At 42.5% G+C, this 26,209-nt stretch overlaps 1 pseudogene; it reads left to right on the plus strand.

The window, feature by feature from the left end:
• LOC139228021 (calcium/calmodulin-dependent protein kinase type 1D-like) overlaps nt 1–21,198 on the plus strand; it is a 58,237-nt pseudogene extending 37,039 nt beyond the window's left edge.
• Nucleotides 21,199–26,209: the final 5,011 nt, after the last annotated feature.

Raw genomic sequence — 26,209 nt, forward strand, 5'->3', positions numbered from 1 at the left:
CACTGCCTAGCACTGGGATGATCTCTTTGGTGTACGTCCGTAAATGCGTGTCAATGCGTTCTAGTTTGGGTCTGCTAGCTCTGAGTGGCCATAGTTTCTCGAATTGTTGGACACTCATAAGTGACTGGCTGGCTCCTGTGTCCAGCTCCATGCGTACCGGGATGCCGTTTAACAGTACTCTCATCATCATAGGTGGCGTTTTGGTATATGAGCTGTGGATGTTTGCCACATGAACCCGCTGAACTTCAGCATCCATTGCTTTGTCCCAAGCTTCAACCTGCCTTGCAGCCCCCTCTTGTGATTCATCTGCTTCGTAAATTAGCCTCACTGCGAACTTCCTGCACATTCTGGCTAAATGTCCACTGAAGTTACAATTTCTACAGATAAATTGTTGAAACCTACAGGTTTTTGCAGCATGTCTGTCCCCGCACCTCCAGCATGAGCTGAGATTGTTGTGAACAAAAGAGCTGCTACCAAGCATTCCTCTCGGATTGGCTCTTTGATTACTCCTGAGCACTCCGTTAGTGGATGTCAATGGCCCCATCCCTGGACGCATTGTCCACTGTGATGGTGTAATTCCCGTTCAACCTGCCATTGTCTCTGTTGAGGACCCACTCCAGAGTCTGTTGCTGCCTGGGTGGTGTCGAATTGCCCTTGCCTGCCTGTGGGGTTCTAGGTCGCATTTACAATGTTAACTACCTGATCCATCACCACGTTGGAAGCGTATATTATCTTGGTTTCCTCCTCCCCCGCCATGAAGGTCTGAGCCATGAACACCGCCGCTTCCAAGGTCAAGTCCTTGGTCTCAATTAGCTTTCTGAAAATCCCGGCATGACCCATGCCCTTAATGACGAAATCCCTTAACATCTTCCCCCTGCAGGCGTCTGTGAACTTACAGAGGCTGGCCAAGCGCCGAAGGTCCGCAACGAAGTCCGGTATGCTCTGTCCTTCCCGACGTCGGTATAGAATCGGTGTCGAGCCATGTGTATACTGCTCGCCGGTTTGAGGTGCTCACCGATCAGTTTGCTGAGCTCTTCAAAGGTTTTGTCCGCCAGCTTCTCGGGTGCGAGCAGGTCTTTCATCAGCGCGTAAGTCTTAGGTCCACAGCTGGTCAGTAGACGCCTCCTTCGCTTATCGGCCGCTGCATCTCCCAGCCAGTCCTTCGTGACAAAGCTCTGCTGGAGCCTCTCAGCGAAATCGTCCCAGTCCTCACCAACATAGTACCGTTCCTCTGTGCTACCGGTGGCCATTCTCGTGAGTCGTTGATTCCCGTTTCTCGTCGCCAAATGTAGTGTCCTTGCACACTACTATAAATTCACACGAGGCACATTCTTCAGACTTGGTCACTGTGACCCGAACCTTTATTCCTAGGACCAAGAAGTGATGACCCTGCATGGGACCTCCCTTTATATACCTGGATGACCAGGTGAGGAGTGTCTCCCACAAGTTCACCCCCTGTGGTCAAGGTGTGCATTTCTTAGGTGTATACAGTATGCAGTGTTGTTACATGAAGGTTACAGTTACATGAAGGTTACATACATGACAGAACCTTTTCACTGCTCCCCGATAGTATGTGGGAGTTTCAGTATGTCTGATGTCACTTTAGAAAGCAGATAATATCATCCTGACTAAACAGTTTTGTAACAGACTAAACCATCATCTGGGTTTAATATTGAAGAAACAGAGGCAAGATAATGGCCCATAATTTGTGGTTAGCAGCAAAGCAAAGGCATTTGCCGCTGGCCCCGAAGTAAGCTTCGCACAAAGACCTCGCGATCTCTGTGGTGCGATGTTCGGGTTTTCTGACGCATCATTGAAATCAACGCAAGTTAATGGGGATTCCCAGCGAAGAGCTGTTGTGGCATCAACAAGCTGTCTAAGCAGCCAATCAAAACATGGAATTCTCACAGGCAGCGAACCAGGAAGTTGGGAAACTCCTTTGAATCTAACTTTTTCAAAAGCACCCTAAACATGCCTGACCTAGCCAGCTTGTCACCATAACAATGCACCCTTCGTGCGTAAGCATTGTCTTTGGATGGGCACACTGCAAAGCAGGAACAGAGCCCCAGTCACCACGAGGAGAAGCTTAAAAGGGTAAATAAAATACGATAAGATTGCAGTTTTCCAAATAGTTGTTTGGTTGAAAGTTTGGTCATGGTGTATTCCCAAACAGAATTTGTTTACATGTGTGTGTTATTCTGCAGTTATTGCAAGCCTGATGATTGTCTCACCTGACGAGGCACCTCTGCATTATCCTCTTCAAACGCTTACTTTATACTTTTTGTCTTAAATGAATGCACAACTTACTTTTTGAGTGTGATGTTTTAGAAGTAATTTTAAACTAAGCGACATGGTAAAAAAAAACAAGAAACCATAAACAAACCCTTTGAATAAGAAAAGGTCATTTGGCCCATTAAATGTGCTCCTTCCACAAACCAAATATTGTGTCAACCATGGACTCCTGATTAACTATTTGATCTCCCCGGATAAAGTTCTGCACAAATGCACTCTGATCTCTGAAGGAAATTGAACAAAAATCCAGAATCTAAATGCACAGCTCCACTGTTCAACCCTGGTCTGCTGCCCTCCAAAAACAATGTGACCTCCTGAGATGAACCAGAAGGGGAGATTTTCCTGGGTCTGTGACCAGGCGCACATTGGTTCACCTGGGTACCGTGACTATCAGAAAATCAGGTGGACCAAGTGCATGTCTGCAAAAGAACTCACCTGGTTGTCCTCCATTCATTTCGAGGTGTGCGTTTCAACCTATTTGATATTCTTTCCATCTGGGCTATCCAGTGCATCTGGGCACAGATCCAGGAATATCTCCCCTGTGTTTCCTTGTATGTTTTGCTGATTACCCAACTCATGTCTGTTCCAAAATATTTAATTTTCTCCTAACCAGATATCTCTCTAGCTCCTTTTTGAAGTTCATTGACGTGGCATCAACTGCTTTTGCTAAGAGTTGGTGGGAATAAAAACATTTCTTCTAATCTCTAATCTCATTGGAGGCTTGCTCATTCTAAATCAATGTACTCCAGTGCTGCACTCAAAAATACTACGTCAAATAGCCTACTTGCACCTACATAATCATGCTGCTGAGCATTGTAAAGACCTGGATCATGGGGACCAATTGGTCAGATATCGAAGTCCATAACAGTTCTATGTGAAGTAGGTCTGGATATTCTCAACACCAAAGCAAGATACTGCAGGTGCTGGAAATCTGAAATAAAAACAGAAAATGCTAGAAATACTCAGCAGGTCAGGTAGCATCTGTGGAGAGAGAAACAGAGTTAATGTTTCAGGTCGGTGACCCTTCCTCAGAACTGGTGAAGGTTGTCGACCTGAAACGTTAACTCTGTTTCTCTCTCCACAGATGTTGCCTGATCCGTTGAGCATTTGCTGGATATTCTCATGGATTATGGCCTCTAAATCGCCAATCTCAGCCAGAGATGGCAAGTGTGGGAAATGGGGAAAATGTCACAATAGTAAGGGTTGTTTTTTTTTTGAGGTTAGTTGCTGAGGGACACTGGTTGGGAAGAATAGAGGGAACTTTTTCTTATACACCTGTCCAGAGAGTGCTTGATACTGATACTGGGTTCCTGAGATGGAGAGTGTTCCATTCTTCAGCAGTTACATCATTTATCTTGCTAAATGTAGAACTCACAAAGAAAACAAAACTATAAAATAATCTGAATCATGTCCCCTTTTAATTCTGTTTCCCTCCAATTGAAACAAGTATAGCTCTATGAGTCTGTCATCATAAAATCTTAAGACATGGAGGAATGGTTCTTTATTCTTCTTCTTTGAACCTTCTCCAAAGCATCAATGACCTTTTGAAAGTACCCAATAATGCGTAATAATTATTACAATATTCCAAATCAGGCCACGTCAGTGATCTAAAGCAGGGAGGATTGAAGATACTCTCAATATTCCCAACAGGAATGTTAAATAAATACTGATGTTACAATTTCATTCCTAGCCCGAAAACCTGCTATACTACAGCTCTGATGAAAACTCCAAGATCATGGTCAGCGACTTTGGTCTTTCTAAGATGCAGGACACGGGTGTGATGTCCACAGCATGTGGTACACCTGGCTACGTCGGTAGGTCTGAATGTTTAGGAATTGAATCCATGTATGAATGGATGGTAAAACATCCCTAGCTGATATAGGCTGTTGTGATACTTAATGAGGTAAGAATGTTTCACTAATAACTCTGAGGGATTCGTCACACACCAATCTTCAATAAGTTTAGAAACTTTAACAGATCTCTCTAGCCTTTTGTTATCAATTTTGTCTCAAGAATTGGGTCATCTTTAGAAAGAAGGAAGTTGGCTTTATACAGTGCTTCGTCATGTCCTGAGGACATTTCAAGGTGCTTTACAGTCAATTAATTACTTTTGAAGTGTAGTTATTGTTGTGTAGGCACATGTTTACATGACACAAAATGTACAGCCCAGTCAGTATCTAATTCAATGGTAGTTAACAGAGCTTTAGGAGCCACATGTGACATTCTGTTTCTGAACGATGTCTCTTTCCCATTAATTCAAATTGCCTGTAGTGTGACTCCCGTTCTCTGATTAGCTGAACTGGTGCTACTGGGTCCCGTTGTCAACTGAGCCAATTGGCAGCTATAGCAATTACGTGCGCAACACGGACGAATCATGGTAGAGGGTTCAAACAGGCAGCCTGGAGACGAACAGTGGGGAATAAGAAAATAGTGATTACAATCCAACAGCAAGCACACTGGTGAGTCAGAGCTGTGCAAAACCTCCTTACCTTCCCGTGTTCACATTGTATTAAAATAAAGCTCCTAGTTGTGAGATTCCATCTATGATGGAGAGGAAAAAACAAACATAATTCGACATTACTTGGAATGAGTGACACAACACACTGAGTTGATAATTCTGCTGCTGGGATAAGAAAGCCAGATTTACTCGTGTAAATGCTGAGAGCTGGCTTATGCATATTGGCCTCCTGGAATCTTACTTATCCAATGTAGAAGTAGCTTTGGATCCAAAGCAGATGAGTTTGATAAGGCCCAACCCACTGCTAGTGAGTAGCCACTATCCATAATTCAGCACAGGTTGGGAGTCTGCAATTCGAGGTATGTGTGCAGGGGGATGGTGCTCCCCAGATGGGGGTTAAATTACATTACTTGTGGAGGAAGTTTTAATCTACACCTGACCAGCAGCATATCTGACCATGGAGCACTTGAAGTGAACACAGGTGGAAAAATGTTCCAATCTCCAACCATCCCGTACCATGATATCCAATAAATATTTACTTTTTACAAAACTATGGTTAACTGAAATATCATTTTGTTTTATTTCTGTTTATATTTTTACTTAATATTGATAAGATGATTAGGGAAAAACGGACCTTGAGGAGTCAGAGAATTTGATGGCAGGGTTAGCGAATTAGCGCAGGCTTTTTAAATGATAGCAATGTTTATGTTAATAGATCCCTCAGAGTCAGATTCAGTAACTACTCCTCGCCCTCCTAAGGGCATAATCAATATTCACATTGCACAAAGGCCTATTTATTAATGTATTAAAATTTTTGCGTGCAGAACGCTTTTCCTTTAAGTGTCACACTTACCCCTTGCAACACTTTCCTCATAACACTTTGTTGATAACAGCCCCATTGTTATAAAGCAGTATCATCTCAGACTCACCATGAGCAATGATATGGGAGATCTGCACATGGTATATATCTGCGTTGGAGCCCCTTGCCACTGGACTAAGACCTTGCTCAGCTAAGCCCGTGTGGTAGCTAAGGGTGTGCAACGGCCACCCCACGTTAAAAGGACTCACTCACAGGCATCTTCCACTCCTCAATCATTTTAAGAGTGGAAGCAGGTATTCCTCGATTCCGAGGGACTGCCTATGATGATGATGATGATTTATGTGTGTAACTTGTGTCTAATGCATGTCTATCACCTTTCAGATGTCACATTCATAAAGAAATTAGCAGTAAAATGGAAATAAACTAAAATAATGTTAGAGATAATTAAAATACTGCACAGCTGATTTTTAAAATGAGGTACTAATGCTTACACTGATTCTTTAAACTTGGATATCAGCAAAGTTTCTTATTGATAACCAATGAATTCTGTAGCAACAATTAGTCAAACATACCTAAAACAAAGAATGTAATAATTGATAAGAAATATATTCATTCTATTTTGTTTTGGTAGAAAACAACCACTATCATCTTTAAAGGAACTAACCCATTTTATCTCTCCCCAAGCCCCTGAAGTTCTTCACCAGAAACCATATGACAAGGCAGTTGACTGCTGGTCCATTGGAGTAATCGCATACATTTTGTGAGTATCTGAATATATGTCAAGAATTCTGAGCTGATGCACTCTTGTGCACAAAAAAGGAATGAACCATCTTATCAGCTGGCCTTTGAAAATGCTGCATAAACATGCATTGAACATACAAGCCTCACACACAGCTGGCTTTAAAGCCACTAAGTGTCTTAATTGCCAAGTCATTACATTCTTAATTCTCTCTTCAACATAATTATACTGGTAGCAATTTAGAAACTAAAAATATTCCAAATCTGACACCTTTCTTAAGCTAAACCAAATCTGTTTGATATACAGTATGGATGATTTACTCAACAATTACATGTCGAATACACTTTAAATTCAGACATCAACTGTGAGATTTCAAGACCTAGCCTTTTCAGAGGGCAGTTAAGAGTCAACCACATTGCTGTGGGTCTGGAGTCACATATGGGGCAGACTAGCTAAGGACGGCAGATTTCCTTCCCTAAAGGTAGGGTACTGGGGTACTGAGGTGAATGACAACCATGATCTTATTGAATGGTGGTGCAGGCTCAAAGGGCTGAATGGCCTACTCCTGCACCTATTTTCTATGTTTCTATGTTTCTAAAAGACATTAGTGGACCAGGTGGGTTTTTGCAACAATAATGGTCACCATTACCGACACTAGCTTTTTATTCCAAATTTATTTAATTAACTAAATTTAAATTCTCCAGCTGCCATGGTGGGATTGGAACTCATGTCTCCCAATCATTAGATTACTAGTCCAGTAACATAACCACTATGCTACTGTACCCCATAATATGTTGTAACTTGTAACTACTATGGTCATGATTCTGACACAGGCAACAACCCAGAGGATTCAGACTAACAATGTTGTTTAATTTTCACAGGTTGTGTGGATACCCTCCTTTCTATGAAGATACTGACTCTAGATTGTTTGCTCGAATTACGAAGGCTGACTATGAGTTTGACACTCCATTCTGGGACAATATTTCTGAGGAAGGTGCGTGAGCAGTAGAAGTAAAGGCTTTATTGCATCTGAATACATTGAGTGGCTCTGATCTCCTATCCCATCACTGAAGGATATTTTGAATGGACTGTAAAGATCAGGTTTGCAAATCATCCACAGTGTTTCGAGGTATATTCTGTCAGTGCCATAATTGAAGGATTTAAACCCTTATTTCAATCATTTCACTAGGACTTACATTGCGTACTTAGTGAAACTTTACAGTACATGACACCTTGGACTGAATATCCTCTGCTGTACCCGTGAGAGTTTTTCCCTAGTATTGTCAAGCTGCTTTGATATGGTCACCTGGGGCTTGGGAGAGTGATTGGATTGTGCTGCTCTCCCGCATTTCCCAGTTGATATCCCAGAGGCTGTGGATGCTCAATCGCTGAGTATATTCAAGACTGAGATCGATAGATTTTTAGACAGTAAGGAAATTAAGGGATATGCGGATAGAGCAGGAAAGTGAAGTTGAGGTAGAAGATCAGTCATAAACTCATTGAATGACGGAGCAGGCTCGAGCGGCCGTTTGGCCTAAACCTGCTCCTATTTCTTATGTTATGATGTGTTGGCTGAAAAATATTTGGTGAATCACTTCTATTTTTAGCTTATGAATTGCTGTTTGTATGCAAAACTGATAAAATAAATAATAAGTCAAAAGACTGAAAAAGTCCTTCTGTCACAGGATTAAATGAAGACAACTGACAGCCCAATAAACAACAGCTTCCAAACTCTTTTGGAGTAAACAAAAACATTAAACCGTGGCCCCCCGATCTGGGGGACGCACCAAACATTTACAACGCCCATTTTTTGTTTTTTTTTGGGCACTAAAATAATATTATTTTCCTAAGTGCCCCCTATAAAGGGGGGGGGGGGAACAACAGCTTCCAATTCACGAGAGTAGAGAGGGCACCTGGGAGCAATCATTAGCCTGCAGTCTAATTAAGAGTTTCAAATTAACTCAAAAACAATACTTGATTATTTTTTCAGCAGTCAGTCGAAGTTTGAGATTAGACTGCAGCCTGCTGATTACTCTGGACAGAAAGGGGTGGAAATTCAGTTGGAGGCTATTTCGGGCGCTAATGGCGACGGGACGGTAAATTTTGCGCCAGGAAATGGTTTGCGTCTGCAGCCACAAAATTCATCAGCTGGGCCCTGAGTGTGGAGCGGAGTGTTAAGGGAGGCCCTTTCCTGCTCTTATTTCTTATGTTCTTATGATGGCCAGCTTGTCTTCCTGTTAACCAGCTGCCCCATGGGGCCTGTTATTTAGAGCACAGATTGGCTAGTTGCCATGTGCAAAGTACGGACATCACGATGTGGCATCAAGACCCCGCTAACAATGGGTTTCACTGCCTCTGAAGCAGCGTGTTTACTGGGCCACGCAAGACTGGCTGGCAGCAGTCGGGAAGATGCTGCAGAAAACAGGCCTCCTGTTAATGAGGAGGCCGGACAAGATGGATGCAGAGAATATATTTCCACTCTTGGGGGAAACTAAAACTAGGGGCATAGTCTCAGAATAAGGGGCCGCCCATTTAAAACTGAGATGAGGAGGAATTTCTTCTCTCAAAGGATTGTAAATCTATGGAATTCTCTGCCCCAGAGAGCTGTGGAGGCCGGGCCATTGAATATATTTAAGGCGGAGATTGTCAGATTTTTGAGCGATAAGGGAGTAAAGGGTTATGGGGAGCGGGCAGGGAAGTGGAGCTGAGTCCATGATCTTATTAAATGGCAGAGCAGGCTCGAGGGGGTCAAATGGCCTACTCCTGCTCCTATTTCTTGTGTTCTTGTGTTCTTGTGGGCATCAGTCTTAAAATAACCAATACATTTATTTTAATGTTATACCAGAAGCATGAGACTTTCACTCTGAGACCTGCTGCCATAAACCAATATAAAAACGGTTATAAACAGTCTGGATCCTGTGTGTGCTGTTCAAAGTTCTTCAGATTATGCACATGCTACAGGATCAAAGCACCTGAACCCACCAAAAGTATTTCTGATTTCAAAATAATTTGAGAATTTAACTACCTCACATGTGAGAAAAGATTTGAATGCAAAAGCAATGTATCCTTTAAGTATGATATTATAAATTATGGGCAGAAGAAACACTCTGTGCGCAGAATGGACAGATCCAGGCGCATCAACATTTATTATTACTGGAAAAGTGATTTTCCAGTGTGGCTTTCCTGAGGGAGGTTATTTTAAATATACTTGCACAGTGCAAGTACGATTAATGCAGAACTCTCCTTCAATGGAGCCATGTGGTGTGTCCTACACACTGACCAAGGCACTGCATTGAAGTGCCCACTAATAGTGCTATTTGCCGATAGTCACATGTACTAAAATGCACTGGAAAAATCCAAACAAACTAAAAGGGGTTAAAATCTCACTAAAGGAAGTGAACATTTGGAAATGTTTGTTTTTTTGCAGTAAGTATGGAATTCCTGTTCATTCCGTGGAATATAAGTAAATACAATGCCATCTGCTGGATAATAACATATTTTAATTCGGACATTTTAAAATATATTTACCCATTTTGGCACAGAATTAACTCTGTGATTACACTGCTGTTGCAAAGGCCCCAAGTTTCCACATGATTTGCTCCTGATTTTTAGGAGCAACTGGTGGAGAACGGAGTATCTTAGAAATCGCAATTCTCCACATTTAAGTTTTCTGCAGTTCTAGTCAGGTAGAACAGTTTCACTTTTGAACAGAAATTATTTTTCAAAAGGGGGCGTGTCCGGCCACTGACGCCTGATTTGAAAGTTTCCACAGTGAAAACGTACTCCAAACTAACTTAGAATGGAGCAAGTGAAGATTTTTGTAGGCCTGAAAAAACCTTGTCTACACATTAAAAAATCAGGCGCAGGTTACAAATTAGGCGTCGGGAACGAGGTGGGGGAGGGGGGGGGAGGGAAGTCATTACATTCTACAATAAATCCTTAGTTGTACTTATACAAATATTATACAAATAAATCCAACCTGAATAAAAATTTATAAGCAAAGAAAAGATTAAATAAATCATGTTCCTACCTGTGTGAAAGTGCTTCAGGCAGGGAGAAGGCTGCAGGAAGCCTCATAAGTTGAGGCAGCCGTTCCCGACGGCAGTGGGGGGGGGAGGAGGCAGTAAGGGCCTGACCATCCGCAGCGAAGGGCAGGCAGGGAGGAGGCAGCCGTTCCTGACAGCATGGGGGGGGTGAGGAGGCAGTAAGGACCCGACCGACGGCAGCGGGGGGCAGGCAGGGAGAAGGCAGCCGTTCCCGACAGCATGGAGGGGGGGCGAGGAGGCAGTGAGGCCCCCCTGCCGTCAGTCGGGCCCGTCGGGAAACGGCTGCCTCAACTTCTGAGGCTTCCTGCAGCCTTCTCCCTGCTGCAAGAAGCCTCAGTGCTGATCATGGAAGGGCAATGTGCTTTTATTAAAAAATGATAAAAAATGAACAGCTGCAAAGAACTACAAAAATGGCCGAGTGCCAATGTTTCCTTCACACTGCGCGTGCGCGAACGCTCCAACGCGCACGCGCAGGGTTGCCGGCACGAAAAAAACTCATTTAAATGGTACCCGCCCCCTCCTACTTACAAAATCGGTGCGAGTGGTAGGCTCCGCCCCCTGGGCGCCGCGCCAAGCTGACATCGAGCTGCAAAGCGCTCGAGAATAGCGCGTTTTCTTTCAGGCGCCGTTTTTGGCGCGAAAAACGGGCGCCCAGCTCGGAGGGGCACCTGTTTAGCCGCGTGTGGAAACTTGGGGCCAAAGTGTTGGATCTGATGGTGGCCTCTGTCTAGAGGAATACACAGGAATTTCCTGGGTCTGCTCATTTCCATACCCATTGGTGCAAGCACTTTTGTTGTTATAGTTTATGATGGGGTTTGTGGAGTGCGTTAACGTGCTGGAAAATGTTCCACCTGGCTTCAAAAATTGATCTGTTACTTGGACCGACATTCCCAATACATTGACAAAATGCATCAAAATACAACAAAACACCGCCAATACCCTTTATTAACGCACTGGAAAATCTTTAAAGTGTATAAAGTGCTGTTGTCGCATTACACAGTGTTGTTTTTTTCATTTCTCTTTTCTCATTTCCTGAAACAGCGAAAGCCTTTATCAAGCACTTGCTGGAGAAGGACCCATCAAAGCGCTTCACGTGTGAGCAAGCTCTGGAGCATCCCTGGTAAAGGCAACTATTACATGACAGCTTTAATCAGGGTGAACTGTTTACATTTCTCTAAAGTACAGTGAGACAAAGAACTGTTAGAGAAGAGAAAAAGTAAAATCAATATCACATATTCAAATTGTGGGGCATTAATATCGGTTTTCATTTATTAGAAAGGGCTTTGTGACTCTTTGATGCTACATGTGAATCATGGGACTTTCCCATTCTTGTAAAAATGATAATACAGAGTATTTATGTAGAATATATGAAGAATTCAATCTCTGATGGGGGGGGTGCAGTGGTTCAGTTTTTGGTACTAATTAGAACTCTACGTTTTGCATCAACTGGATTTTGTGTGACGTTCCTGAAACTCCACAAAGATTTGTGCTTTGTGGAAGTGATCCATCATCATCGTCATAAGCAGTCCCTCGGAATCGAGGAAGACTTGCTTCCACTCTAAAAATGAGTCCTTAGGTGGCTGAACAGTCCAATACGAGAACCACAGTCCCTGTCACAGGTGGAGCAGATAGTTGTTGAGGGAAAGGGAGGGTTGGACTTGTTTGCCACATGCTCTTTCCACCTCCTGTGCTTGATTTCTGCGTGCTCTCAGCGATGATCCACCACCTACATGGAACACATCTATGAAATACATTGGCTCCCTCAAACATTGTGATTTTATATGAAGGGTGAGATTGAGGGAAGACAGGAGTGTGGAGAAGTCAGACGAGTGAGTGCTTTTGAGACTTGAGGTTGAATCACTGGGGCTGAGTTGTGCTGTGCAGAGAATGAGGAAGAGAGATGGGACGACACCTCATGACCTCCATCTAGTGCCACCTCCTGACAACGCTGTCCGATTGGTTTGTCTTACTTTGTTTTTGACATAACTTGTTGCTGAGGTCCTGAGGTATGGGTGGTAATAAGTGCACATGATGAGGTTGGTGGTGTTTTAGTAATAACCTGGACACTACTATGTGGCTACACAAAAGAGCAAGTTATTATTTAAATGGAGAAAATATGCAAAGTGCTGCAGTACAGCGGGACCTGGGGGTCCTGATGCATGAAACACAAAAGGTTAGCATGCAGGTACAGCAAGTGATCAGAAAGGCCAATGGAATGTTGGCCTTTATTGCAAAGGGAATGGAGTATAAAAGCAGGGAAGTCTTGCTACAGTTATACAGGGTGATGGTAGGCCACACCTAGAATACTGCATGCAGTTTTGGTTTCCATATTTAAAAAAGCATCATCATCATCATCATCATAGGCAGTCCCTCGAAACAAGGATGACTTGCTTCCACGCCAAAAAAAAGGATGTGTTCACAGGTGTTTCGAATGGCGAACCCGAACTACATCCTCAAGGGTGGAAGATGCCTGTGAGTGGATTTTTTTAACGTGTGGTGGCCGTTGCACACCAGCCACCACACGGGCTTGACAGAGCTAGGTCTTGGTCCAGTGACAAGGATTACCCAGGACAATTGGAGACCAGCTCTGCTGCAGGGACCTAGTGCGCACACATGTCGCAGTGTGGGCTGGTCCGTGCTGCCTCTGGGCCCCTGGCACGGATATACTTGCTTTAGAGGTAGTTCAGAGAAGGTTCACTAGGTTGATTCCGGAGATGAGGGGGTTGACTTATGAGGAAAGGTTGAGTAGGTTGGGCCTCTACTCATTGGAATTCAGAAGAAGAATGAGAGGCGATCTTATCGAAACGTATAAGATTATGAGGGGGCTTGACAAGGTGGATGCAGAGAGGATGTTTCCACTGATAGGGGAGACTAGAACTAGGGGGCATAATCTTAGAATAAGGGGTCGCCCATTTAAAACTGAGATGAGGAGGAACTTCTTCTCTCAGAGGGTTGTAAATCTGTGGAATTCACTGCCTCAGAGAGCTGTGGAAGCCGGGACATTGAATAAATTTAAGACAGAAATAGACAGCTATAGACAAATAGACAAATGAGTCCATGATCAGATCAGCCATGATCGTATTAAATGGCGGAGCAGGCTCGAGGGGCTGTATGGCCTACTCTTGCTCCTAATTCTTATGTTCTTATAACTGAGAAACTAAAGGAAGGAGGGGTATTTGCAGAGGGCTTGTCGGCTTGTGAACATCAGTCGAGCGAACCCTGACCCTGAACCCTGCCAAGACAAATTGGTAGTAAATATTGCAAAAGCTTACACCAACTCTGCAAATAATACCAGCTTAAAAAAAAAACTCTAATAATAAACCCTATGTGTGGGAGAAGTGTTGAATAAGGGGATTGGTTGATTCTTGGTCTCCATGGTAATATGTGCTCTGTGATCTCGCGACTCAACTACCTGTTAAACATTTCTTCCTCTTTGACTGTCGACAGGATTGCAACGAACATCGCTTCACATCGTGGTATCTATAATTCTGTCAGCTCTCAGATGACAAAGAACTTTGCACAAAAGGAATTGGAGGGTGAGTCTGACTGGAATGTGTTTCAAAACTGTTATTAAAGCTGCCAATGTTGAATGTTGCTGATGTTTATTACACAAACTATTACATATATTAAAAACACATTTTATAATGGTTATATTCTTTCAATCTTGCGTACAATTCAGAAAATATTAGAATCAATATTTTGTTATGTTATTACTTTAATGCGATCAGTGTAAAATAATAAGCAGGCAGTAGTTGGTCTTCAAAATGGAGCGCCTTTCACCACCATCAGACATCTCAAAGCGCTTTGCAGCCAATGAAGTACTTTTGGAGCGTAGTCACTGTTGGAATGTGGGAAGCACAGCAGCCAATTTGCGCACAGCAAGCTCCCACAAACAGCAATGTGATAATGACCCAGATAATCTGCATTTGTTATGTTGATTGAGGGATAAATATTGGCCAAGACACCGGGGCTAACTCCCCTGCTCGTCTTTGAAATAATGCCATGGCATCTTTTACATCCACCTGAGAGAGCAAACGAGGCCTCGGTTTAACATCTCATCCAAATCTAGGCGGCACTGCACTGGAGTGTCAGCCTAGATTTTGTGCTCAAGTCCCTGGAGTGGGACTTGAACCCACAACCTTCTGACTCAGAGGCGAGTGTGCTACCCACTGACATTTGTAATGCGATGCTACAGCGGAAGAGTGGGAGCAGCTCCGAGAAAATTCCTGCCCATAGATTTCAATGACGTTGCAGCAAAATAGAAATCATTTGGCTCATTTTAATGACAAGTGCTGGTGATATAATGGGAAGCTTACTAGGAAGAGTTAGTAAGCATAACCTGTGAGAAACCACTGAATACGTATTAAAGCACATATAAACATACACACACATGCTTACTCACACATACTGATCCTATCTCGGACCAAGTCCCCTTCACCCATCATCCCTGTGCTTGCTGACACTTTCCCTCTCTGTCCACCAACGCCTCAAATTTAAGATTCTCATCCTAGTGTCCAATTCCCTCCATGACCTCGCTCCTACCTATCTCTGGAATCTCCTCCAGCCCCACAACCATCCGAGAACTCTGCGTTTCTTCAATTGTGGCCTCTTGTGCATCTCCTACTCCCTTTGCCCCGCCATTGGTGGCCGTTCCTTCAGCTGTCGGGGCTCTAAGCTCTGTCAATCCCTCCGTAAACCTCTCCGGCTCTCTAACTCCATCTCCTCCTTTAAGATGCTCCTTAAAACCGACCACTTTGCCTGTCCTAATGTCTCCTTCTTTGCCTCAGTGTCAATTTTTGTTTGGGCTCCTGTGAAGCGCCTTGGGATGTTTGACTATGTCAAAGGCACTATATAAATGCAAGTTGTTGCATTTGGCAAATGGCAATTAGGTCAGTCGATGTGTTTCTTGCTCCCTTACTGTTGGCAATGATCATTCCCAGGTAGGTTATCCTAATTCTCTGGCTGTTTAATTTTTTTTTTCCTGTTTGCCTTTTCCAACATTTTCTGGAAACTTGCCGTGTGGAAAGTGGGTGATATTTTTGTTTACATATCAGCCATTACAAATTAAAAAGTCAAATGCATTTATGAAGCACTTGGAGATGTTTTTGTGGGGCATGATAATGTAAGATTTAAATGCAATTTAAAAAAAAAAGAGGAATGTAATTCAAAGCTCCCTCATTGCAACTTTAATTGCACATAGGTGGTATCTTCAGTCAAAAAGCATAGCAGATTAAGTTTATTTTTCAGATTTGACCATTCAAAATATACTCCTGTAGTCTGGTGGAAATGATGCAAAGAACTGGTTAATTCTAGTATTAATATTGTGCTGCTAGAGATCACTGGTGCACTTAGAAACATAGAAAATAGGTGCAGGAGTAGGCCATTCGGCCTTTTGAGCCTGCACCACCATTCAATATGATCATGGCTGATCATGCAACTTCAGTACCCCATTCCTGCTTTCTCTCCATACTCCTTGATCCCTTTAGCTGTAAGGGCCATATCTAACTCCCTTTTGAATATATCTAATGAACTGGCCTCAGCAACTCTCTGTGGTAGAGAATTCCACAGGTTCACAATTCTCTGAGTGAAGAAGTTTCTCCTCATCTCGGTCCTAAATGGCTTACCCCTTATCCTTAGACTGTGACCCCTGGTTCTGGACTTCCCCAACATCGGGAACATTCTTCCTGCATCTAACCTGTCCAATCCCGTCAGAATTTTATATGTTTCTATGAGATCCCCTCTCATTCTTCTAAATTCCAGTGAATATAAGCCTAGTCGATCCAGTCTCTCCTCATATGACAGCCCAGCCATCCCTGGAATCAGTTTGGTGAACCTTCGCTGCACTCCCTCAATAGCAAGAATGTCCTTCCTCAGTTTAGGAGACCAAAACTGTACACAATATTCAAGGTGTGGCCTCACCAAGGCCCTGTACAACTGCAGTAAGACCTCCCTGCTCCTATACTCAAATTCTCTCGCTATGAAGGCCAACATGCCATTTGCCGCCTTCACCACCTGCTGTACCTGCATGCCAACTTTCAATGACTGATGTAGCATGACACCCAGGTCTCATTGCACCTCCCTTAGTAAATTCAGCATGAAGTATGTGGAAAAACAAGGTTCCATGAAAAGATTAGTGGAGTGCTTAGTTACAATGTACTATATGCTATAATTGGACCACTGGTGGCCATCGTGTTACCAGCCTAGTCCATTCTTTCTCAGCAGGAGTATCTCAGCCAGTCTCTATTTCTTTACATTTGTGACTTATCCGATCTCTTTCTTCTCACAGCGAGCGATCAATGCTGCAGTTATAGTGAACCACATGAAGAAGTTGCAATTAGTTTCAGAACAGAATTCTCAGGAGATGACTCCAGGAGCCACCAGGATGACTCCAGACGCTCCTGTTTACAGCTTTCTAAGAATCTGCCACAAGAGGGATTTGGGCAGCATTTGGCTCCGAATCTTCCAACAAATGGTCCAGCACCACTGGTGACAAGCAAAGTTGTCAATCAGAACGCTGCAGCAAACCCTGTTGCAAAGGAACCTCCCCACCAAAGGACAAATGAGAGTGCATTGGCCTGTGAGAGGTCAGATATGAAGAAAAGTGATGGACCGTCAACACAGAACATGGCCGCTAGCTGTGCAGTAAATGGCAACGCGCACATTGGGACAACTGAGAAAAGAAAGCAGGCAGAGGTTTCTAGAGTCGCAACTAAAACTCTTCACCCAAGTGGGATCAAGGCTGAAGACCGGTGTGTAGTGCATATTTCAAACTTATCATTCAAAATGTAAAAAGACTTCCCTTAGGGCCATTGATTTTATTAGAGTACAGAGTGTGTGTGATAATGCTTTCCTTTATTAGCCGAGGCATAGAATACAAGAGAAGGGAGATTATGCTTGAACTGTATACAACACTGGTTAGGCCACAGCTTGAGTACTACGTGCAGTTCTGGTCACCACATAACAGGAAGGATGTGATTGCACGAGAAAGGGTACAGAGGAGATTTATGAGGATGTTGCCAGGACTGGAAAACTTTAGCTATGAAGAAATTGGATATGCTGGGGTTGCTTTCCTTGGAACAGAGGAGGCTGAGGGGAGATTTAATTGAGGTGTATTAAAATGATGAGGGATCTAGACAGAGTGGATAGGAAGGACCTATTTCCCTTAGCAGAGGGGTCGTTAACCAGGGGGCATAGATTTAAAGTAGAAGGATTAGAGGGGAGACGAGGAAATTTTTCTTCACCCAGAGGGTGGTGGGGGTCTGGAACTCACGGCCTGAAAGGGTGGTGGAGGCAGAAACCTTCATTGCATTTAAAAAGTACTTGGATGTGTACTTAAAGAGTCGTAATCTGCAGGGCTACAGACCTAGTGCTGGAAGGTGTGATTAGGCTGGGGGTAGCTCTTTATCAACCGGCACAGACACGATGGGCCGAATGGCCTCCTTCCGTGTTGTAATTTTTCTATGATTCTATTCTATAATGGGACACCAATCGGAGGCACAGGCTCCACCTTCTACTTTGCGGGTTGTAGCTGCCGCTCCAGAGCAGATTTCTGGGCTCGGCTCAGTACCACGCCCCACTCTCCCCCCCAACATAACGACTTCTACTGGGGAAGGTAAATGAGAGGGCGATTCCTCCAGGGGTTGCCAAACGCCTTGTAATGATTAGGTGATGATTGCCACTAGCAGAAGCCTGGAACTCACTCATCCACTGGCTCTCTTGTCTGCAGCAAGTACACGACTCGATAAAATAAAGGGATTTCACGCCAATACAGCAATTATTCATTTCCTCAACACTCTCAATCTCCAAAACCATGGAAAAAGTATACTAAAAGTGAATTTTTTAACAAATATTTTCATGTACTGTATATAGAAAAAGTGCACGAGGAACACAAAAACACTAACGTGCTACAATGGTGCAGATTAGGAGTATTTTGTTCCATTTCAGGATGGAGATGAGCATCTAGTCATACTATACTTGACCAGGAGTATTTGATGCTGACACCAAGTGCCAGATGCATTATTTGCCTTTTACCCTTGCTGAATATAAAAAAAATAATTACATCCAAAATGTTATAAATGTTACATAGACATTTAGGAAACGTATACACCCACTGCAGGTTGAACCTCCCTTATCCAGAACAGGGATTTTTCTGGACGTGGGGTGGTCACGTTAAATTGGATGGTACAGGTACTGAGCAAGGGAATTTCGGGGTGGGCTGGCTTGGGGAGTGTGGCAGGGAGATCATGGCGGGGGGGGGGTGCTGGGGGCTGGATCGCGGGGTCAGGCCAGCGGTTGCGGGAGTCGGCAGCAAGGAAGGACTTCAATTTGTTCTTGTCAGAGTTCTGTGCATGCGCCACCAATGGTTCCGGATGAGGTGTGGTTCTGGATAAGGGTGTTCTGGATAAGGGAGATTCAACCTGTATCTATGTAATATTATAGTCTTGCGTCTAGCGTGCACTTCCTAATAGTCTCACACTTACTCCCTGTAACAATTTCTCATCACACTTTGTTGATAAAGCCCTCATTGTTATAAACAACATATGTCCAACACATCATAAGCACACGAGATCTGTGAGTAACTTCAAAATGTAATTCAATAGTTAATATTTTGAGAAGGTTTGGAGATTTACTGTACAACCCATACGTTGCTTCATTTCATCCAGTTACTCAAGTACTGCACTGAAAAATAGTTTGCAGCTTACTTTTCTTGAGGTAAGTCCAGATTGTCCTGGAAACTATGACCCTCATATTGGTGGCCTTTAGCGCCCACTGCCGCCGAGTTTCCCTGCCATTTTCCTCTCGCTCCCAGTTTTCACTTGAGCTGGAGCAGGCGGGAGGAGAGCACCGCCCGCTGATGTCCTCTGGCGGCCAAGTCGCATAAGTGGCCTCCCGCCCACCGAGGTGCCATTTGGAGCGGGCGGGAGTCGGCGGCAGAATGGGGAAGGACCTCTGTGTGGAGACTATTCTTATCCCGATGGTAGGTATGAAGACCTGCAAAAGAAGCTGAGCGAACTTCTTTAAAAAAATTTTTACAGTGACTTACCTGGATGGGGTCCCCCGAAGGTATTCCGGTGATTTTTTTTTTTTGTGTTGTTTTTACTTTTCAGGTCTTCCACCCTCCCTGGGCCCGACTCCATCCTCAGCGGCACTTGGGCAGAAAGCTCGTTTGCCGCCAAGATTGAGAGCTCCCACCAGCTGCCCACCCAGATTGATGGCGTAAGCCGTTATTTTGCCGCCGGGTTGTACTGCCACCTCTTTTATAGGAATCTTTCAGGAAAGTACTGCCCGGTCTCTCGGCAGCCATCAGCTGTCCTTTGGGCGGCAAATGGGCAGGTCTTGCAGCTCATGAAAACCGGGGCCATAAAGACCAAAAGCCCAAATAGTCAAACCACTATCTAAAATAGGACATAATGGCGTTGAAATTCCAATGTCCCGGGCCCATACGAAGTTTCTACCGACCCGGGAAGACATCGGAAAAGCCGATTTTCAGCGCGCAATGCACATGCACTGAAAACCGACTTTTCCAATCTGTCAAGCTGGAACATGACAGATGATCCGCAGATCGGGAGCGAGGTCATTTGCAAGGGCAAGGTTGCGGGACTTACGCATATCTTGCCCGGCAAATGTCCTCAAAACTCTTGCGCCTGATAGAAGCATATCAAAAACATGATTAAAATAAAATTTTAAAAATCATATTTATGTTAAAACCCTGCCCACTCAGGTAATGTTATTTTAAACTCTAACTTTTTTTTAAAATCGGCAAATTTTTTTTCTTTAAAAAACATTTATAACAACTTTAATTTCTATTAGTGTATTATGTAAGGTGCTTTTTAAATGTTTTTTGTAGTGTTTGTGCATTTTGGGGGTTTTCTCATTCATAGGAGATTCGTAACTGGGCCAATACAAAATCAAGGAGTAGGCAAATTGACTGCTAACTTTCTACGGTCATTTGCCATTTCTTTATGCTATCTAATAGATTTGCATGAACTCATGGATGTCTACAAGGAGCTAATTGCTCAGTTCCCTAGTTAAAACTAGGCCTCCATTCAGCCTCACATGACAAAATTTTCAGGATTCGTATTTGGATTGAAGAGGTAAAGTGAAGTAAGTAATGATACCATGCCCCTAATATCTCCAGCAGATTTTGCAGTTACTGAATGTGCTAGTGACATTTAAGGGCATAACATCAATAATGTACCAACCGTTTCTTTATTATATTGGAAGGGTTGGGACCTCAGAGATTTTACTTCATAGGTTTGTTGAGTAAGAATTTACATCAAAATCAAACAAAAAAAAAGGTGCCTGAAGAGCTCATATCTGCACTATCATGAATTTTGAAGGAATACTAGGAATCCCGATCGAGCCAAGTTTGACATAAAACTATAATAATAGAGTGTGCATTAACAATTATCATTTCCAAAAAAACCTTGAACCATTTCACTTTGTGTCAGTATGTTTTAATCACAGGTTCACTGATTTTTCCTGGTCCTCAGGCAAAAAAAAAAATCACCTCAAATTCTCAAAGGACTAATAAAGCCATCATAATGCACTGGTACAGAAATATATTAGCACAGACTAATTGTAGAAGGACCCAAATTATTTGGGTTATGCTTTTCCTAGAAGTTGCCCATTGTCTACCAATTCGCGGAGTTATCAGTTCAAAGTTAGTGATGGAATGTGGAGTATGTCTGACCAAAATGTTGAATAATAGGTTTTTAACAAAAAAATCATCTACATCTTTAATTTTCTTGACAGACCATTATGTCAAGTTGCGATCCCAAAGAAATGGCGTAACATTCAGCGTGGCACCACCACACGGATGGGGCTGTGCTTGGTTATGTAACTCATGCCATTGGAACGTGTTTGGCTATCTTCACGCATCAGTAAGTAATTAAAGTTGTGATGTGGTACATAAACAAAGGAAATCACAACTGTTTCAATCATGAAGTCAGGAAAAATAAATTAAATGCATCACAAAGTGAAGGTGCATCCTCCTTACCCATATAGAGATTGGATTCCTGCCTCAGATCACGGCACTTTATTTCTCTTATTCTTTGCTCCCTTCCCACATTACAACAGTGACTACACTCTAAAAGTACTTCATTGGCTGTAAAGCGTTTTGAGACATCTGGGGATCATGAAAGGCAGTAAATAAATACAAGTCTTTCTTTCTTCAACCACGTTTTAAGGTCCTTTTTAAAATAAAAACCCAATAGCGCCAATGGAATTATAGATTGATAATTCAGCTATTCTGCTCTTCAATAGTTGACTGCTTTTTTGCATCTTAACCTCCTTTTTCATCTCTTACATTTAAGGTTACATTTAAATATCAGTGCTAAATCTTTTCATAATTCTTAACATAAGTAATACAAATAGCGACAGGTGATTTACCCTAAGCTAAGAACTGATGCTATTTCGCAAAGCCTGTTCTGAAGTTAGTTAATGCCAACAGGTTAAATTAAGCGCTTTAACATGTTTTGCTATCATTACAAGACATTTTCCTACTACAACAACAACAACTTGTATTTAGATAGCGCCTTTAGCGTAGTGAAACGTCCCAAGGCGCTTCACGGGAGTATTATGATAAAACCTTTGACACCGAGTCGCATAAGTAGAAATTGGTCAAAGAGGTATGTTTAAAGGAGAGTCTTGAAGGAGGAAAGAGAGGCAGAGAGGGCGAGAGGTTTAGTCAGGGAGTTCCAGAACTTGGGGCCTAGGCAACAGAAGGCACGGCCACTAATGGTTTTAAAATGCACACAATTTATGCTGGCATCATGTATATATGGGTGTGGACAGAAAATGTAAAAATGTTTGTTACTAATGTCCAATCTTGTATGTTGTACTAATTACTTGGATTTAAAAAAAAACATTATTCTTTATACTAGGTGGAACAAGTGTCTTCTCAATAATATCTGTTTTTTGTGCAGATGAAACAATTGCAAGCACGTTACCATAAGAGAAGATATTTCACGTAAATGAGAAAGGAGATGTTATGCTGTTGCACTTTGTGGCGGATGCTCCTCATTGAATTGGAGACCACTGAAGAGTGGGTCGAGAACAAATAGAAGGAAGCTATTGAAATGGGGCGTCCCATTAATGGGTGCACAAGATTGCATTGGACTGGGCTAAGTATAGCCAAGGCGAGATTTCATCTAAAATCTTCCTCTAATTTTCAGGTTCTGTTTAATTTATTGTGAGAAATGTATTTTATTGAGTAATAGCAGTATGGTGTTCTTCATCAACAGCAAACAATATACATTTATGCTGAAGCAATAGTTTTGTTTTTGCGTTTAATCAATAAAATAGTGCATTTGTGTGGCATTCTCTATAAGTATACACAATGAGAGTCGGTGGGAGATTTAGTTCAATCAGTATCCAAAGAAGTTGGTTCACGGTAGCTTTGATGTCACAACTGGTGAGGTATCAGAGAAACATAGCATTGCTCACTTGCTGGGCTGCAAGTATTCACAACTGTATCAGGTACCACGCCACCTCCACAGAAAGGAGCCACCCTGCCAACGTTGTAATGCATTGAAAATATGGTGAAATGCTGACATTTCTATATACTTTTATTGTATTTAAACTCATGTGAAATAATAGTTATAACATTTGTGGATGGTGGTGTTTGTATTCGCAATCGCACTACTTTGTGCGTCCAACAGTTAGGTTAGGTCCATCGGCATAAATATATCATGGGCTCTCTGTAAAATAAATGAATGTCAATCTTATAGGCAACTAAACAGCAGGCAGAACCTTGTATGGCAATGAGAGCTTCTAATAAAGCAGAACTTAACAGTGAAATCATAGACCAGACCCAGCAGACTTGTATTTAATATTACGTGGCGTAGTGCAATAGTTTTGTAACTTGGTATAAAGGTGTATTTCACATATTCAGAAACTGGTAGAATCTAGAACTGTATTCAAACTCCCCTACTACTGTCATTATGACTTGGTTCTTTATATAAAGGGAGATTCACTTAAAAGTTAAACTTGGAAAAAAAAAACAAATCTATCTTATTTGCAGCATGTGGTCCCTTTTTTGTTGGAAACACAATGCAAAATTTCCTCTCACTTGTGAAATGAGTGATTATATTTAATCAGTGGGATTTGGAAGCAAAAAAAGTGAAATAGTCGTCAAGATAACAGGCCTGATTTGTAAACAAAAGATTCATTTGCAACATTCTGTCATTTGAGAGCTGTTGTTTCCGAACAGGGATGTTGTTCTTGCGCCTCTGAATTACACATTTTGTTGCAGGTCTGTTTGATGTTTGTGCTGATTCTATGCTGGGAGAGCAGATTGGGTACAAGTAGAGTACATGTTGCGGTTTAAATGGTGCCACAGACCCGAAGTGCTCTGACTCAATGTACTGTGTTTTGCTTTACACCAAATTCTTTGTAAACAAAAATAGCCATATATGTCACAGCATAAACCCCCATTGACCCAGTGAGAATTTCAGCAAAAGATGAAGATAAAAATGCCCTAAGTCAACATGCTGCCACATGCATATTCGAATCTCCGTGGATGTGGAATTGTACGCTCAAGTGTCTGAAACACGATTTACAGAAAGTTACAATAGTAATGAGCCATGTGCTGGTAGCAGTTTGAAGATTTATACAAATCTGCTAAGCGATGTCACCCCATGTTACATTTGTGCATTTTAAGACCTGGGCCCATATTCTTCAGCTGATTGCCATTTTAGGATGCCTTGCACTGCAGGCCAGTTAATGTCCATAGCCACTCAAACTCCAATCAGTTATCCAGTTAATAACGTAGTAGAATAAGAAAAATATTCAGCTTAATACGAAGCATTTTGTAAATTTAAATAATGTTTGTTCTATGTTGTTTGGTTGCAATACTTTATTTTAAATGAGATGGTGAATTGCCGTGTGAAGGCACCAAATCTAACTTGCGTTAGAATCAGATTGAGCTGAGAAAAAGACACTTTGGAGTAGATTTTGAACTTGCTGCTCGGAATTAAACTAGCATTGTGGATCAGCCACCTATTACAGAAACTGCACGATTTTTATTTCCCCTGATCTCAATGGGAATGAATTTGCTTTGGTTGCCTTGGCAATCAATGCTTGCAGCCACTGAACTGGTAACCGTGAGTTGTATTCTCTCACGTATTTTTTGCAGGATGAATCCATTCAATTTGAAGTGATGGATTTAATTGTCTCTCAAAGCTGCATTTTGTACTGTAAATTTAAACGCGTAAATTATGGTTTGCGAATAGACTATCGTGTGTTGAATAAAGTGGCAAATATTTTGTCTGAGAAATGTTGTTGAAGATATAAAGATTAAAGTGTGTAACATGAAAGTTGTTTTTTCATTGAAGGGTCTCACACAAGTAGTTTTTAAGCAAGTCACTTGAGGCTTGTTAATTTTAAATCTGTGTCCTCTCTTTCTCTGTTCACTGTCTAAGTCATATAGCTTACTCATGGCTACATCATTAATACCTCTCAGGATCTTAAAGACCTGAATTGTGTCTCCCTTCAATCTTCGTGTCCCCAACGAAGACAAGTTCAGGTATATGAGTTTTTCTTTATTACTAAGAGTCGTAAGAACACGAAGCATTCTGATATGTCCTTACTATACAGTACAAATGCACACGAGGCCCATACTTGAGCGAAGGTCACTCTGTGACCAGTATCCTTTATTCCAGCACTGAAGTGATGAAGGTGGGTGGAGCTTCCCCTTTTATACCTGAAAGTCCAGGTTAGGAGTGTCTCCCACAAGTTCACCACCTAGTGGTCAGTGTTCTCATGGTGTACAACTTAGGTCAGTTTATATATGGATTACAATGACAGTTGAATACATGACACATTCTATGCTTCTGAGCCTTCCCAATGTATTAGTGGCATTTTAAAGGTAGGGTGCCCAAGATGGCACACAATGGGGAACATTTTTCACTTGGGCACCAAACGGGTACAATATTGGCAATGCACCCAGGCTGCTTCCCCAATGCGGCGGCCAGAAGGAGCAAACTATTTTTGGGTTCAGACCTCATTAACATTTTTTTGGTGAACTAAGGGTGCCAAACAGGCGCTCCACTGCAGCTCGTCGGTATCCTGCCGACGGTAGCTCGCAGTCACACAGCAGGTAAGGCTTACTGGGGGAGGGAGCAGATAGGGGGTTTGACGAGAATGGGCCGGCAGTGGGAGAGAAGATTTTTGTTTCTCCTGGCGCAGCATTCCCGCTCCACAAAAATCTTGTTTTTTAAACTTACCTTTTTGGAGAGGCCTCCAACTGTTCCTTTAAGAACGACCAGTTAGGCCTCTCAAGACCCAGAGATACTGGGACTACCATTCTCCACCCATTTCTCCATGGAAATTGCAATCAGGGTCCTACAACAGGACTCCAATGGGCACATTTAAACAGCCTCTCGCCTGCTTTGGCAGGATTGCTGGATGCACATTTGAAGGCCTGCCTGGAAATTAATTCAGGCAAATGGGTGCAAAAGGACCCCACCAAATGTCCGTCTGCCAGCACCCATTTTTCAAGTGAGGGGGAGGCAGGGAGCCAGCAAATGAAAAGTCCCCCAGTTCTCCAAATAAAGAAGTGCTATGTACTGTGTCTAGGAACACAGGGATGTAAAGCTTAATATCACTCCTTTGTTGATCACATATTTTCAGTGATCTCTGCAAATAATTCCAAGAGTCCCAGATTGTATATTGAAGACGTGGTAAATTAGCATTTATTGAATTACAGTAACTCGATATAATGTGTTTTAAACAGGGTCTGAAATATTTAATATTGAGCATAAGGGTTTTCATTTTGTAGCCTGGTAAACCTACGCTTTTTATTCACCAGAAGTAAACTCATAAGGTCATGAAAAATGGAAGTGAAATAAAAA

Source organism: Pristiophorus japonicus, chromosome 17 (genome assembly GCF_044704955.1).
Source record: "Pristiophorus japonicus isolate sPriJap1 chromosome 17, sPriJap1.hap1, whole genome shotgun sequence".
NCBI lineage: Eukaryota > Metazoa > Chordata > Chondrichthyes > Pristiophoridae > Pristiophorus > Pristiophorus japonicus.